Here is a 12,462-nt window from a genome sequence, read left to right as displayed (position 1 = left end):
TTCGAGTCGGGCCGGCAAGGGCCTGGACGATTAGATAACGAACCACGGTAGTCTGTTCGGGGATTTTGGGTATTGAGACCCTTGATTCCGGGTATACTCGAGTATTACCAATTCTGTTCGGTTACGGTGAGCGGGCCCGGTAAAGGGGTGTTTGGTGGACGGAATTCGGTGTAAAGAGGGGTCTACGGACGTTTGGTTCTATATACGTTGACGGAGAGTCAACCGATTTGGATCAAGTACTGCGCTGGAAATTTGGCTCCTGAGAGCCACCCGTATCCTTCTGATTTGAATCATTGGTTCCTTTGCTTTACATCTGGCATGTGTATCTGATTTGTAAAATGTGAAATGCCATGATTTTCTGCTATATGTTTGGTACCTCATTGAGCGCAAGCTCACCCCTTTCTGTCCCTTTTGTTTTCCTTACAGGAAAATAAACACTTTTGGTCTGGATTTGACAAATGGCTGCCAAACTGAGCTAGTCGAACATATCTTTTGTATAGCTCATGTATTAAAACCCTAAGTGTACTTTTGGGGCGTTTTCTCTTCTGATTTGGCAAACCGTGTATATGTATCAACTTTTGAAAACTTTTGTATGTCCTTTTGGATTGTAATTGCTAAAGTTCAGATGTGAATGTTTGTTAGCTATTTCGGTTGGGTTCTGACGGGTCGGTTACTATTCATGGCCGACTCCGGATTTCATTTTTTATTTTGGGTTATTTTACCATTTTGACTTGTTTACGCTCGTTTGTAAGTTCCGAATCGCTATAGATAGTTCTGGTCTGCATCGTTAGTCCTGGCGAGAGCTGGGCAGGCAGTCCGCTAACCCCTTTGGTTCGCCCTAGGGGAAAGTGGGGCTGTCACACGTGACCTCTTGGAGGGCTTATCCTTGGCTATCACAACTCATGTGATCTAGTCTGATCGAGCCTCTAAGAGATATTTGTCCCTTTTGATTCATCATTAGATTTAGGATTGCATTCATATTAGTTACATCCAAATGCGATACATCTTTGGTTAGAACTTAGGGAAATCATGGCTAAATCATGCAACTGGCTTAGGTTAGGTTGAGAGGGTGCCTTAGACATTGTCTTTGCCTTCCCTCTCTTTAACCGCGACCCCGAACCATTTTCTCTGATTTATCGTAGATTTTGGAGTCAATCTAAGAAGATTTTTTTAATCCACATTTTTTTGGGTGACTTAGTACACCCTAACTCGATACCAAGTGGCGACTCCTACACTCTTATCAAAACCTTTTTAGATTACTATTTTGGCCAAACCGTCGCATTTCAAAGTCCCATGGCCTTTTTTTTCTTTCCACACACATCACCAATTTTCAAACCATACTTCACATATTTTTAGTTTTATTAAAAAATGGGGAGCGACAGCTTGGCGACTCCATTGGGGAATTCCTAAGTGGGTCCGAACACTTGATTTAGTTATTCTTTTCCTTTTTTTACCCTTTTCATGTATCGCATTTGGATGTTTAGGGTTGCATTTTCTCTTTTTCAGGATTTTTTGCATTGCACGCGTATCAACTCACTCCCTCACCTATTTGTGTACGATTGATTTGATGGATGGATAGTTTATGTATGTTATCCCGCGCTTTGCATTGCATTTGGGTGGGAGGATATTACCCTAGAGGCTCGCGTTGGTTCTCGATCCCTCTCCTCCAAACCGAGCACTAGCATACGTGCATACGCTTTACTTTTTATCCAGCATTTATTTTTCTTTTAGTGGCTTGTCACGCCACTCCACCCTACTAGGCTTAGGCGACCCACTTGGACGTGTGATCGCGACACGATGTGAGAACCCGTATTTTTTTTTCCATTTTCTAGATAATTTTTATGAGTAAATATAGTTTTTAGAAGATTTTTCTGGTATTGAATAGGTTTTGAAAAATTAAGAGCGTATACCGGACGTGGGACCCACTAGTGCGAAAAGTTCGGAAAAATTCGGCCAACTAGGTTAAGTTTTGGATACTGGAATTAATTTATCAGGTGTTAAGAGATAAGTAGAGGTTACAATTTGGATTGGTGTGAGAGGAAACAAAGTGATAGACTTGCATTAATGGAGGTGACCAAATAAATCAAAAAACTAACCAAAAATTCACCATTTTCTCTTCATCTTGGCCGAGCTCCTTGAGCAACAAAAGAAAGAAAACTCTTCAAGATTTTGGCTTCAATCTTGCTTCAATCAACTTACTCAACCATCCAACCTTGATTTTGCTCCATAAATCCACTTAAGGAAGTGTTGGTGAGTTGTTGTGTGGAATTATTTGGAAAGCTAAGGTGACCAATTGCCCTCTCTCTCTCTTGTTCCTTAGGTGAGTTGTGAAGAACCACCCTCCTCCCTTTATTGATGCTTAAATCATGATTAGTAGTAGTATGAGATGGAATATTATGGATTATTTCTTGATTTGTGGTTGAAGTGATGAAGTTTTATTATTTTTGGGAATTTTTCTGTTTTAATATGAACATGATTGTGTGACTATCTATGATGATTGGAAATGGTATATAATGACTCTAGAAGGTGGAAAAAGTGGGTAATTACAACCAATTTCTGTTTGAAAGAAAAATTGACAAGTTAGGGTTCATGATGATTACATTCTGCCTGAATTTATAGCTCATAGATAGAGGCCAAATTGGCCTTGTCTTAAAACATGAAAGTTTTAGGGAATGACATTTTAGAGGTGCCTACAAAATTTTAGGTCAATCGGAGTAGCGTAGAATGAGAAAAGTCAAAATTACCCTTGCTGTCCTGGTTTTACCCGAATGTAAGAATTGCGCCTGTAATTGGTTGTTTTGGCTGGAATTACTTCGGAATTGGTTGTTGAGATCTCTGTTGAAATGTAGCCCTGTTTCTTAGCTTTCATCAGGCTTTGGAATTTCTGGATTTGGACTTAGGTAGCCTGTTTTATGTTGTTTACACCAGAATGCGTTTTGAGAATCTGTTTTTCCGGTTCTGGTGTAGTATCTTACATTTTTGACCTTGTTACACTCGAAACTGGACAGAGTTACCTTCTGGAACATTGTAGCCCTATCTCTTAGTTTCGAAACGGTGGGTCTTACACCTTCATCCGATACTCGTTGTGCCTTTGGTGCCATTACCGCAAAATGATGTCAAAAACTGTTTTTTTTCAGGGTTAAAGCTAAATCTTTTTCGGATTTTTCTGGTTTCCTCTAATGCTTATGTATGCTTATGGAACCCTACTTCGGTAGTATTTGACATTGGTTTATGACTTGTATTCGACTCTTATTGTGTTTATTGGAATCTAGTCATTTTCCTAGCTAAATTGTGTACTTGAATGACCTCAAGCCTAGTAAACGACTTTTGGAAATGAGATTATTTTGTGTGAGATGTTGGGACTGATTTGAGGAAACAATGAAGCCATTAATGGCTGGAAAATAGGTAAACACAAGGGATTTGCTGCCGAAATTTTTACTGGAAGGCTAGTTGGATTCCGACTTGTCTTTGGTCCAAGTGCTTTTGCCGCAAAATGTTATAACCCTTTTTAGTTTAGTTTTGCGTTTGATTTATGAAACCCTAGATATTTCCGACCATCAGTCCAAATGCCCCGTTTCGCTTTAAAGTCATTTTTATGCATTTTACTCATCAATTATTGTGTTTCTTCGATTTCACCTAATTGGTTGTGCTATATTCGTTTTCGTTGAATCTTAGGTTTTCTCGGTGATTAAGGATTCTATCCAGAAGGATATTTTGCACGTTATTTTACATAGTTAGGTGAGTGTTCCTTGTTTGTTAAATGCTTCTTGACATCATGACTTGTATTATTGATTGATAACGTGTTAAGTGCTTTTAATGATTATCAAAACGAGTTTTCTAGGTGAGTGTGTACTTTATCGCACTCGACCTAAATAACTATGCAATTTTCAAGGATTTAATGATTGAAATGCTAGTTGCGCATGAATGTAAGCCTTTTGGCTGAATTGGCCACTGCCCCTTGTTACCGATCGACTCGAGCCAGAAGCGGACTCGGTCGGGCGATTAGGTGACCTGGGTGAACGTTTTGGTATACTCGAGTATTACCTTGAAGTCTAGTGGAGCCCGGCCAATGGCTGGGAAGGGGGTGAATGAAATGAATGACTAAACGAGCGCGGGTTTTATTTACACAAAGAAAGAAAAAATGCATTTTCAAAAGATTGAAGGAAGGAGGAAATGTCAGGACCCTTTGGTTCGCCTTAGGGGGAGGTGGGGCTGTCACACACGATGTGTGCGTAGCATGATCCGAGGGGTCACTCAATCTTCCATTTTGAGTTTTGGGTTGATAGCCTTTAGCTTTTAGTCGAAGATTGATAATTTTTTGATAGATTCACTCAAACACGTAGCCGTGACACGATGTGTGCGTAGCGGTGTTTGAGAAATCGCTCGAGCCACCGACAAAAGACCTTGGAATTGATGACCCTTGGCCACGAGTCTGAAGGCTCGGAGACCTAAAACCTATCGAATCTAGATGCATTAGTGAGCCATTACCTCATGCATCCATGGTAGTTTGCTTAGGATAGAGTCTGCCTTACCCTATTAGGGACACTATTCACGAGGGGAGGGATCCAACCCCTCTTTTCCTTTTTTTGCTTTATATCTTTGTATTGCTTTGCTACAAATGTGTTATGCGTATTTGTCTGATTAAATTAACTTTTCTTGGCTTTTGTCTCCATTGCATTCATAAGCCTAGAAAATAAGAGTCCTGGCATGGTACTCTCTAGGAGCCTACCTTATTTGATGTGACACGTTTAAATTCAATGTTTCGCATTTGCACCATGAATCCATTTCATTGTTAGGCTCACCCCGGCATACCAAAAGGGGTTCCTTTAGGTCACGTTTCATTTGGGTATTGCATATTTAGTCGCTTTGATAAAATGGCATCATGCATAAACCCTAGGGAATCCCGTTTTAGAAATAAAGCCAACCTTTCTTGTCAAATAAATGGTTTAAAAGGTGAATTTTGATTCAATTTTTGGTTGGAAAATGAATTTTTGATTTAAAAAGAAAATGAAAAATATGGGTCTAAATGGGACTTGAAAATGCGACGATTTGACCCAAAATATAGTTTAAAAAGGGTTTTTGAAATAAAAATCGGAGTTGCCATTTGGTATAGAGTTAAGGTGTACCAAGTCACCTAAAATGAATTTTTAGAGGAAAAGGTAGAAAGAAACCCCTTTTTAAACGACTCCTAGTCTACGTAAACCAACAGAAAAGGTTCGGGAGTCACATTTGACGAAGGGGAAGGCAAGGATAAAAATCCAAGGCACCCCTTCGACCTAGCCAAGGCTAGTTGCGTGATTTAGTCAAAGATTTTCTTGTTTTAACCAAAGAATTTATCACATTTGGACGTACTATATGAATGCAACCCTAGACCTAGGAGGACATCGGGGGGTCAAAATATCCATTCGAAGTTAATCGGTACCAATCACATTAATTGTGACGTCCAATAAAGATTCTTCGAAGATGTCACGATTCACGAATAATGCAAAAATATGAGACTCTAAAAAGGAAAAGAAATAAAATAATTATACAAATATAAATGTCTTAAAGGAGTGCACCATGTCGGGTACGGGGGACTAATTTTCGTGACTCAATTTTCCCTTTTAATAGAGGGAATACGAGCGTGCTAAAGCTAGACAAGCCAAACTCGTCCATATCCCATATCCAAGGGTTTATTCCCTAATCTAATCAAGCAAATGCACTACCCTGATCCTAATCCGAAAATGAAATGCAAGTCTAATGTTATGTATCATGCATAGGGATATATATATAGGGAAATTAGGGATAAGGGCTATACGTATAAGGGAAATGTCATGGAAAAATGATAAAAGCCCTAAAAAGTGAAAAAAAATGCATGAACATGAGATGAAGGCATGCGAATGTACTAGCGAGGGACGGTCCTATTGGATCTAGCATTGGACTAGTCCTTCACTAGCGCTCTCTCACAAGCATTGGACTTGTAAGATCTCGAAGGGAAGACCATGACTAGCGTTAGACTAGCCACGGTTTCGTGCATTTGCATCCATCATATATACATAAGTAAATGTGCATAATTAAAGCGAGTAGGCATGTGAGCATGTAATTCACATAACACATAAGCATGCATGTCTAGATGCCAAACCCTAAGAAAACAATTAAACACATAGCACATACGCAAGCAAATCACACAAAGAAAAAACAAAGAAAACCTAACTATTACATTAGGAGGGGGAAGCCTACTACAATCTAAAAGGGGAAATAAGAAGGAATAAAATAATTAAATCCCTAACTATTACAATTTTGGCATTCGAGTGCCTCCCAAATGATAAAATTGAACTAAAATTAAAGCAAAAACTAAGCAACTAGAGAAATAAATAAAGTGAAAATGAAATAAACACTTAAAGTTATGCAATTGCACACATAAGACACATATACGCACGTAGGGTCAAATAAATGATAAGGTCTACCTCCCTTGAGTTGGAGCTCTAATGGGGTGAAATGACTTATTTACCCTCCAAAATAATAAAAAGGTCAAGGCATCACTTTAATTAACTATTAATTACATGAAACCAAAAATTAAACACAAAAATGAAAATTAAACACGAAATGAAAATTAAACACGGAATAAACCATCCCTATGTAAGCAAACACGGTCCCAAATAAAAGTTTCAAGAGTCTAAAATGGAATAATAAATTTAATGGTTTAAGGTGGAATCCATCCCAATCAAATGCTAAACTCACAAAAGAAGAATGGAAAATTATTTATTAGGATTAAATGATAAAATTAGCGAAAATATTAATCAAATGGAAATCAAAACTATGAGTTCTTCACAACTATCCCTATTTCATCCTAAAATTGTAAATAATCTGTCCAAGGTTCATGTTAAGACATACCATAGCAAATTAACATTTTGAAGGGACAACATTGATTAACTTTTCCAATTTTTAGGCCATAACGAAATTAGGCAAAACCTAAGGGGTTAAAATGCAATTTTTCTTTGAAACATGCATGCAAACTACGTAGAAGAGCCTTCCTTTTCTGCACCAATCCAGCCGCAATTTTCTTTTCATTTCCTCATGCACGCGAATTCACCAAGAAACCAGAATTCTACCTATCCATCATCGACTAAACATGCGACTTCAATGCAGGATTGAAACAGAGAATCAGAGCTGACCATCAGGGGTAAAAAAAACTAAAAAACAGCAACAGAAGGAAAAAGAAAAAAAATGCCGCAAGTTTTCTGCAATCCTTCCTAAGCTCTGAAGCTTCGGCAACTGAGGGGGGAGTTGGGTATTTTCACCAAACATCAAAGCTTTGGGCTACATAGCTACCGTAATTCAAACAAGCAACAACATAGAAGGAAGCTATGCAAACTCTTAAAGCTTTTCATGCAAGCCTACGGACGAAGTGACTGCAACCAAAGAACTTGCTGCACTTTCCGTCTCCAACACAGATTTCTTACAACTTTGATTAGATACTGTTCAAAACCAACCCTACAACTTTAGGCTAAGCAAACACATAAACACTACCATCCAAACAAGCAGAAAACTTAGAAAGAGATCATGCAAAAAAAAAATCTGGAGGAATATACAAAAATGGTTTGGCAATTTGATGGTTCATTTTCCGGCAAAGTGTTCGAATATGATTCAAGTGTTTTAAACATGCAAACTCAACTCACTCATCCAACTTTCTCTTATCAAGTAGATGAGGAGACCCACTTGGTGGGCTGTTACAGAAAAGGAGACCGCAAAATAGGAGCATGTAATGCAACTTTTCTCATTTTTCAAACAAGAATTCCAGATTTCCATTTCAACAACATCCAATGCTAAAGTATTGTATGGGCAAGATTAAGGCAAATAAAGATGACTTAAAGCTCAATGTTATAGCTTTCTACCCGTGTTGTTCATCCAAATGCAATGGTCTACACCCAACAACTCACCCATACGACTGGACAACATGAAGACAGCTTGGGGTGAATACATACATGGTATACCTATCAAGCTTCAAGCAAACCAATGAATTTTTGGTTGTGCGCCCTCTGGGCATAACTCACATCCATCCAAAGGATTCCAACAGTCAACAGGTGAGTTAAAGAAAACATGGAGCAAAATGAACTCACGAAACGATAACAACAAGCAAAGGAATCAGCGCATCCGAACCAGCGCAAGCAAGATTGCGTTTTCCCAAACAATTTGAACTGGACATTTCCAGGCTACAGAACCATAAGCATGAAAGTTAGTCTTCCCTAAACCCATTGCCAAAATACCAGATTGAGCACGCACAACAAAAGTAAATTCTGAGTTAAGAAGAAGCGACTTGCAGATCCGGACGCATTAATGAACTTTCTACTGAGTTCGTTGCTAACTAAGAAAAAAGCAGTATAATCTCTACAGAAAAAGGTCCTATGGTCCACAATGACACAAGACTCGGATACGGTGGTATGAAACCAAGGCCTGAAACAACGAACATGAAAAAGAAAAAGCCGACGGAAACAGGAAATGAAAACAGAAACTGAATACTGAAGCATATAACTCTGAGTATGTGTAAGCGGAGAAAGATGAAAAGAAAAAGGGTTACCTTGAAGATCTTAACTTGAGGAAAATGGAGACCCGCGAGCTTGGAAGATGATCGCTTCTCACGGAAATCAAAAGGGACCTGCTACTGGCTCTGATGAAGGCAACGCGAAATCTGGAATTTTTCTGGTTTTTCCCGTAGCTTCCTTTGCCCAGATTTTCCCTTTTCTCTCCCGAAAATTTTTTCCAAATCTCCCTCTTGCTCTCAGCTTTTCTCTCTACCACCATTCTCTCGCTTCTCTCTCGCTCGCCTCCTAGAAATTTTTCCTTGCCGTTCTCTTGTTTCCTCGCTCCAACAGCCGTCAACCCCTCTCTGGTTTCTTCTTTTTTTCTAGCTGTTCCCCCCTTTCTTGCCGTCTCTCCTCCCTTTTATATGGCCCCCAAAACTAAACCCTATCAACAATGGTTTGGATGAAGCCAGATGGTTTGTACTATGACCATCGAACTGCGCCAACCCCAGGCAAATAGCCGAGAAATGCAGCTGCAATTCCTTTCTGCTGCAGCCGAAACCAAAACGTGGACTTTTCCTCTTTTTTTTTCTTTTTTTTTCCAATCACTTAATTAAACAACAATAATACAAAATAACAATTTAAACAAACTTAAATAAAATGTACAAAATTAGTAACAAAAGATAAAACAAAAAGCTAAGATTTTTCCTGTGTTGGATTAATGATTTTCCCTCTCTTTTTCTCTTTTTCCGATTAATAAACAGTAAAGGAAACAAAACCATATTTTTATGAATAATTTTCTCTTTTGACAAATTTTATGCTAAAAAGTCTTACAATAAAATAAAAAAATAAATAGCTAAAAGGGGTGAAAACGAATACAAAATAAAACTAAAATAAAAATAATAGATAATAATAATCTAAAAATGCTAAAAGTCTAAAACTAAAAATCATGAAATTAACAAATAAAGAATAGCTAAGAATTATTACTAAAATAAAAATAAAATTAGGACAAAAAATTATTTAAAAATTTGATGTCTACAGTTTTTCCCGTGGGTATTTAACCCTTCAAGGGACTACACGTTTAAGTTATCGCTTAATTGAAGGAATGAGACTCGTAGGTAAGGTAATTGATAAACTACTTTCTCCACTTTAGATGGATTGCCCTCGCCGAATTTATCAGTTGTTGATACCGTCAATCGAGGTTCAAAGATGGCCTACCTTCATGCTACCCAGTGAATTGTATCAAGTAGCCCAATATTTAGGACCGATTGGAGACTTTAAGGAGATAAAATCCAACGGTTATTTGGTAGAGGCTTTAGTGCATCTTTGGGACCCAAAGTGTTCTGCTTTTAGAATAGGTAATAGGCAAATGATTATAACACTCGAGGAAGTAGCTGGCCACCTTAATCTACCCATGCATGGAACTACCTTGATTTTTCCATCCGCTTTAGACAAGGCCGAATTTTGTAAGATCATAGGATTGAAAGAGTCAGTACTACGAGGGTCAGACCAACACGTTGCCGTGAATTTTCTGTTTGAACGTTTTGCACCACGCGACGGGTTCGAGAGGCATGCGACAGATTTTGTGTTCACTTCCCGAGCCATATGGGAGCGCAAAAGGCCACTAGTATACGGAATAGTTATGGCTGGGATCTATTTCTTTCTGAGGAAAGATCAAAAGATAGCTTTTAGGGATCTATTTCTTTCTGAGGAAAGATCAAAAGATAGCTTTTAAGTTAGCAAAAATTGTGAATGACCTTTTTTTGGGAATCCAAGGTAAGCAATGCTCTATAGTCCCGACCATTCTCGCAGACATTCTTTTAGCTTGTACCAGTTGCCAAAAGGGAGAAAAATTCTTTTATGGGGCGAATTTGGTTTTGCACATATGGGCTACAGGGCATTTTAGGAGACAAGCGTCTGTTGCCAATAGTTTGCCGGTAGTTGGGTATAATTGGATAGTTACTCATCCCAAAAGAGTCAACGAAGAGGGTCTACCGAAGAACGCATCCGAATATGTGGACTACTTGGAAATGTTGTAAGATCATGACATTAGGTGGGTATTAGATTGGACGGACTGTTTTAAGCCGGTACTTCGCACTAAGGCATCAGAATGTGTTCTCTTATTGGGTACTCAAGGAATCATCTCATATACCCCGAAGAGGTTTCTCAAACAACTAGGTCGCATCCACGGACTGCCGTCTACATCTGAGTTAAGTGAAGTCGTCGTATTGTTTGATAAGGGGGTATGTCCAAAAGTGATCCCTATGAAGAGCCAAATCACTGAAGCTTGGAGAACAATATCGGACAATAGAAGCATTAGTTACCTTCCAGAGCTCAAACAGAAAGGTGTAGCAACTTCACAATACGATGATTGGTTAAAAGACTCCACCACGCAAGGGTTGCAATGTGAGCCGTATGAGGAGATCAAGAAGTTGAAAGCCATCGTTGAAGCCAAGGACAAAGAGGTGTTACAGCTGAAGAAATCCGTTGAGGCACACAAGGAAAGGGCAGAGGCAAACAAAAGGTTATATGAAGAGGAGCGAGAAAAGCGCCAAGAGATGAAGCGAAAATGTGGCGAATTATATGATCAAGCCGAACGTGTCAAGATGCCATATGCTAGAGAAAGTAGAGATTCTGTACTAGATAGGCTCAGAAATTTTGGTGACCTTGTACGAAATCGCCTTCGTGACATGATGTAAACAAATGTATTTGGTATTTTGCAATGAAGTGAAATCTCTCCCTTTCCACAAAGTGTTTGTCAAATAACAGGTTTGATTAACGGGTCTCATTCCGAAAGTGTTGCATCATGGTAGGCCTACCCTTGGCACAAAAAGGGTTCCCCCATAGGACATGCATCCGAAATTTTTAGATATTTACTAACTCTTATCTTTTTCTTTTTTTTTATTATTTATTTTATTTTTTGTTGGGAAAACTATTTTTATTATTTATTTTATTTTTGTTGGGAAAACTAAGTGAGGGCCAAATCTAAAGGCAATTCCTTTCAAAACTTTCAGGTAATATTTAAAACATAACTTCTCGTCGAAACCCCATCATAACACGATCCCGTAGTCAAGCCTAGAGGAATCGTGTAAACATGAGTTCACAACCGGAACAGTCGGATAGGTCTACTACTACAACTCAACCTGAGACTACAAATTTGGGGATCTAGTTAACCGAGATGCTTTGTAAGTTCAGCAAGATGACCACTGAGATGGCGGCCCAGAGGAAATTAATTGATCAACTTATCAGCGGTGGTGTTCAACCCGAACCCGCACCTGTCAGTCAACCGGAGCCAGAATCATTTGTCATACCCACGACCCAAACCACTTTTACTCCATCCTTCATTATTCCACCCGAAGAAACCTTCACCTATACCACCGCAAATTTGAGATACACTTACCCGCCTAATCCTTCATTCTTCCCTACTCACATGCAAGGTCCACAACCCCAAATCACTTCGAATATACCCCCCGAGCCGCATACCTTTTATCACACCACTGCAGAGTCTTTCCTATCAGACCACACCGTCCAAGCTAAACCAGAAGTAGGAGAATCTTCTGCTCCTGGGGATATGAAGTTGCTCAAGCGCATGGACCATTTTGACGAATTTATGAGGAAGAGTCAGGGGTTGAACAAGAAAGGAGTCCTGGATTACGATGAGCTTTGCCTTTTTCCGAATGTGCAATTGCCTGTGGGGTTCAAAACCCCTAAATTTAACAAGTATGATGGGACGGGTAATCCCAAAACACACCTCCAACTGTTTGCTAACAAGTTGGGAAGGCCCGTTGATGATGAGAATCTGCCTCTAAGGCTATTCCCGGAAAGTTTGGAGGGGGATGCACTCGACTGGTACTCCAATTTGAAACCGGAGGAAGTGAAGACCAGGCTTGACTTGTCCAATGCTTTTGTAAGGCAGTACGAGTATAATTGCGAGCTGGCTCCGACACGAACTACACTGGAA

The sequence above is a fragment of the Coffea arabica genome, chromosome 3e (assembly GCF_036785885.1).
Source record: "Coffea arabica cultivar ET-39 chromosome 3e, Coffea Arabica ET-39 HiFi, whole genome shotgun sequence".
Lineage (NCBI taxonomy): Eukaryota > Viridiplantae > Streptophyta > Magnoliopsida > Gentianales > Rubiaceae > Coffea > Coffea arabica.
This window is presented reverse-complemented; position numbering follows the sequence as displayed.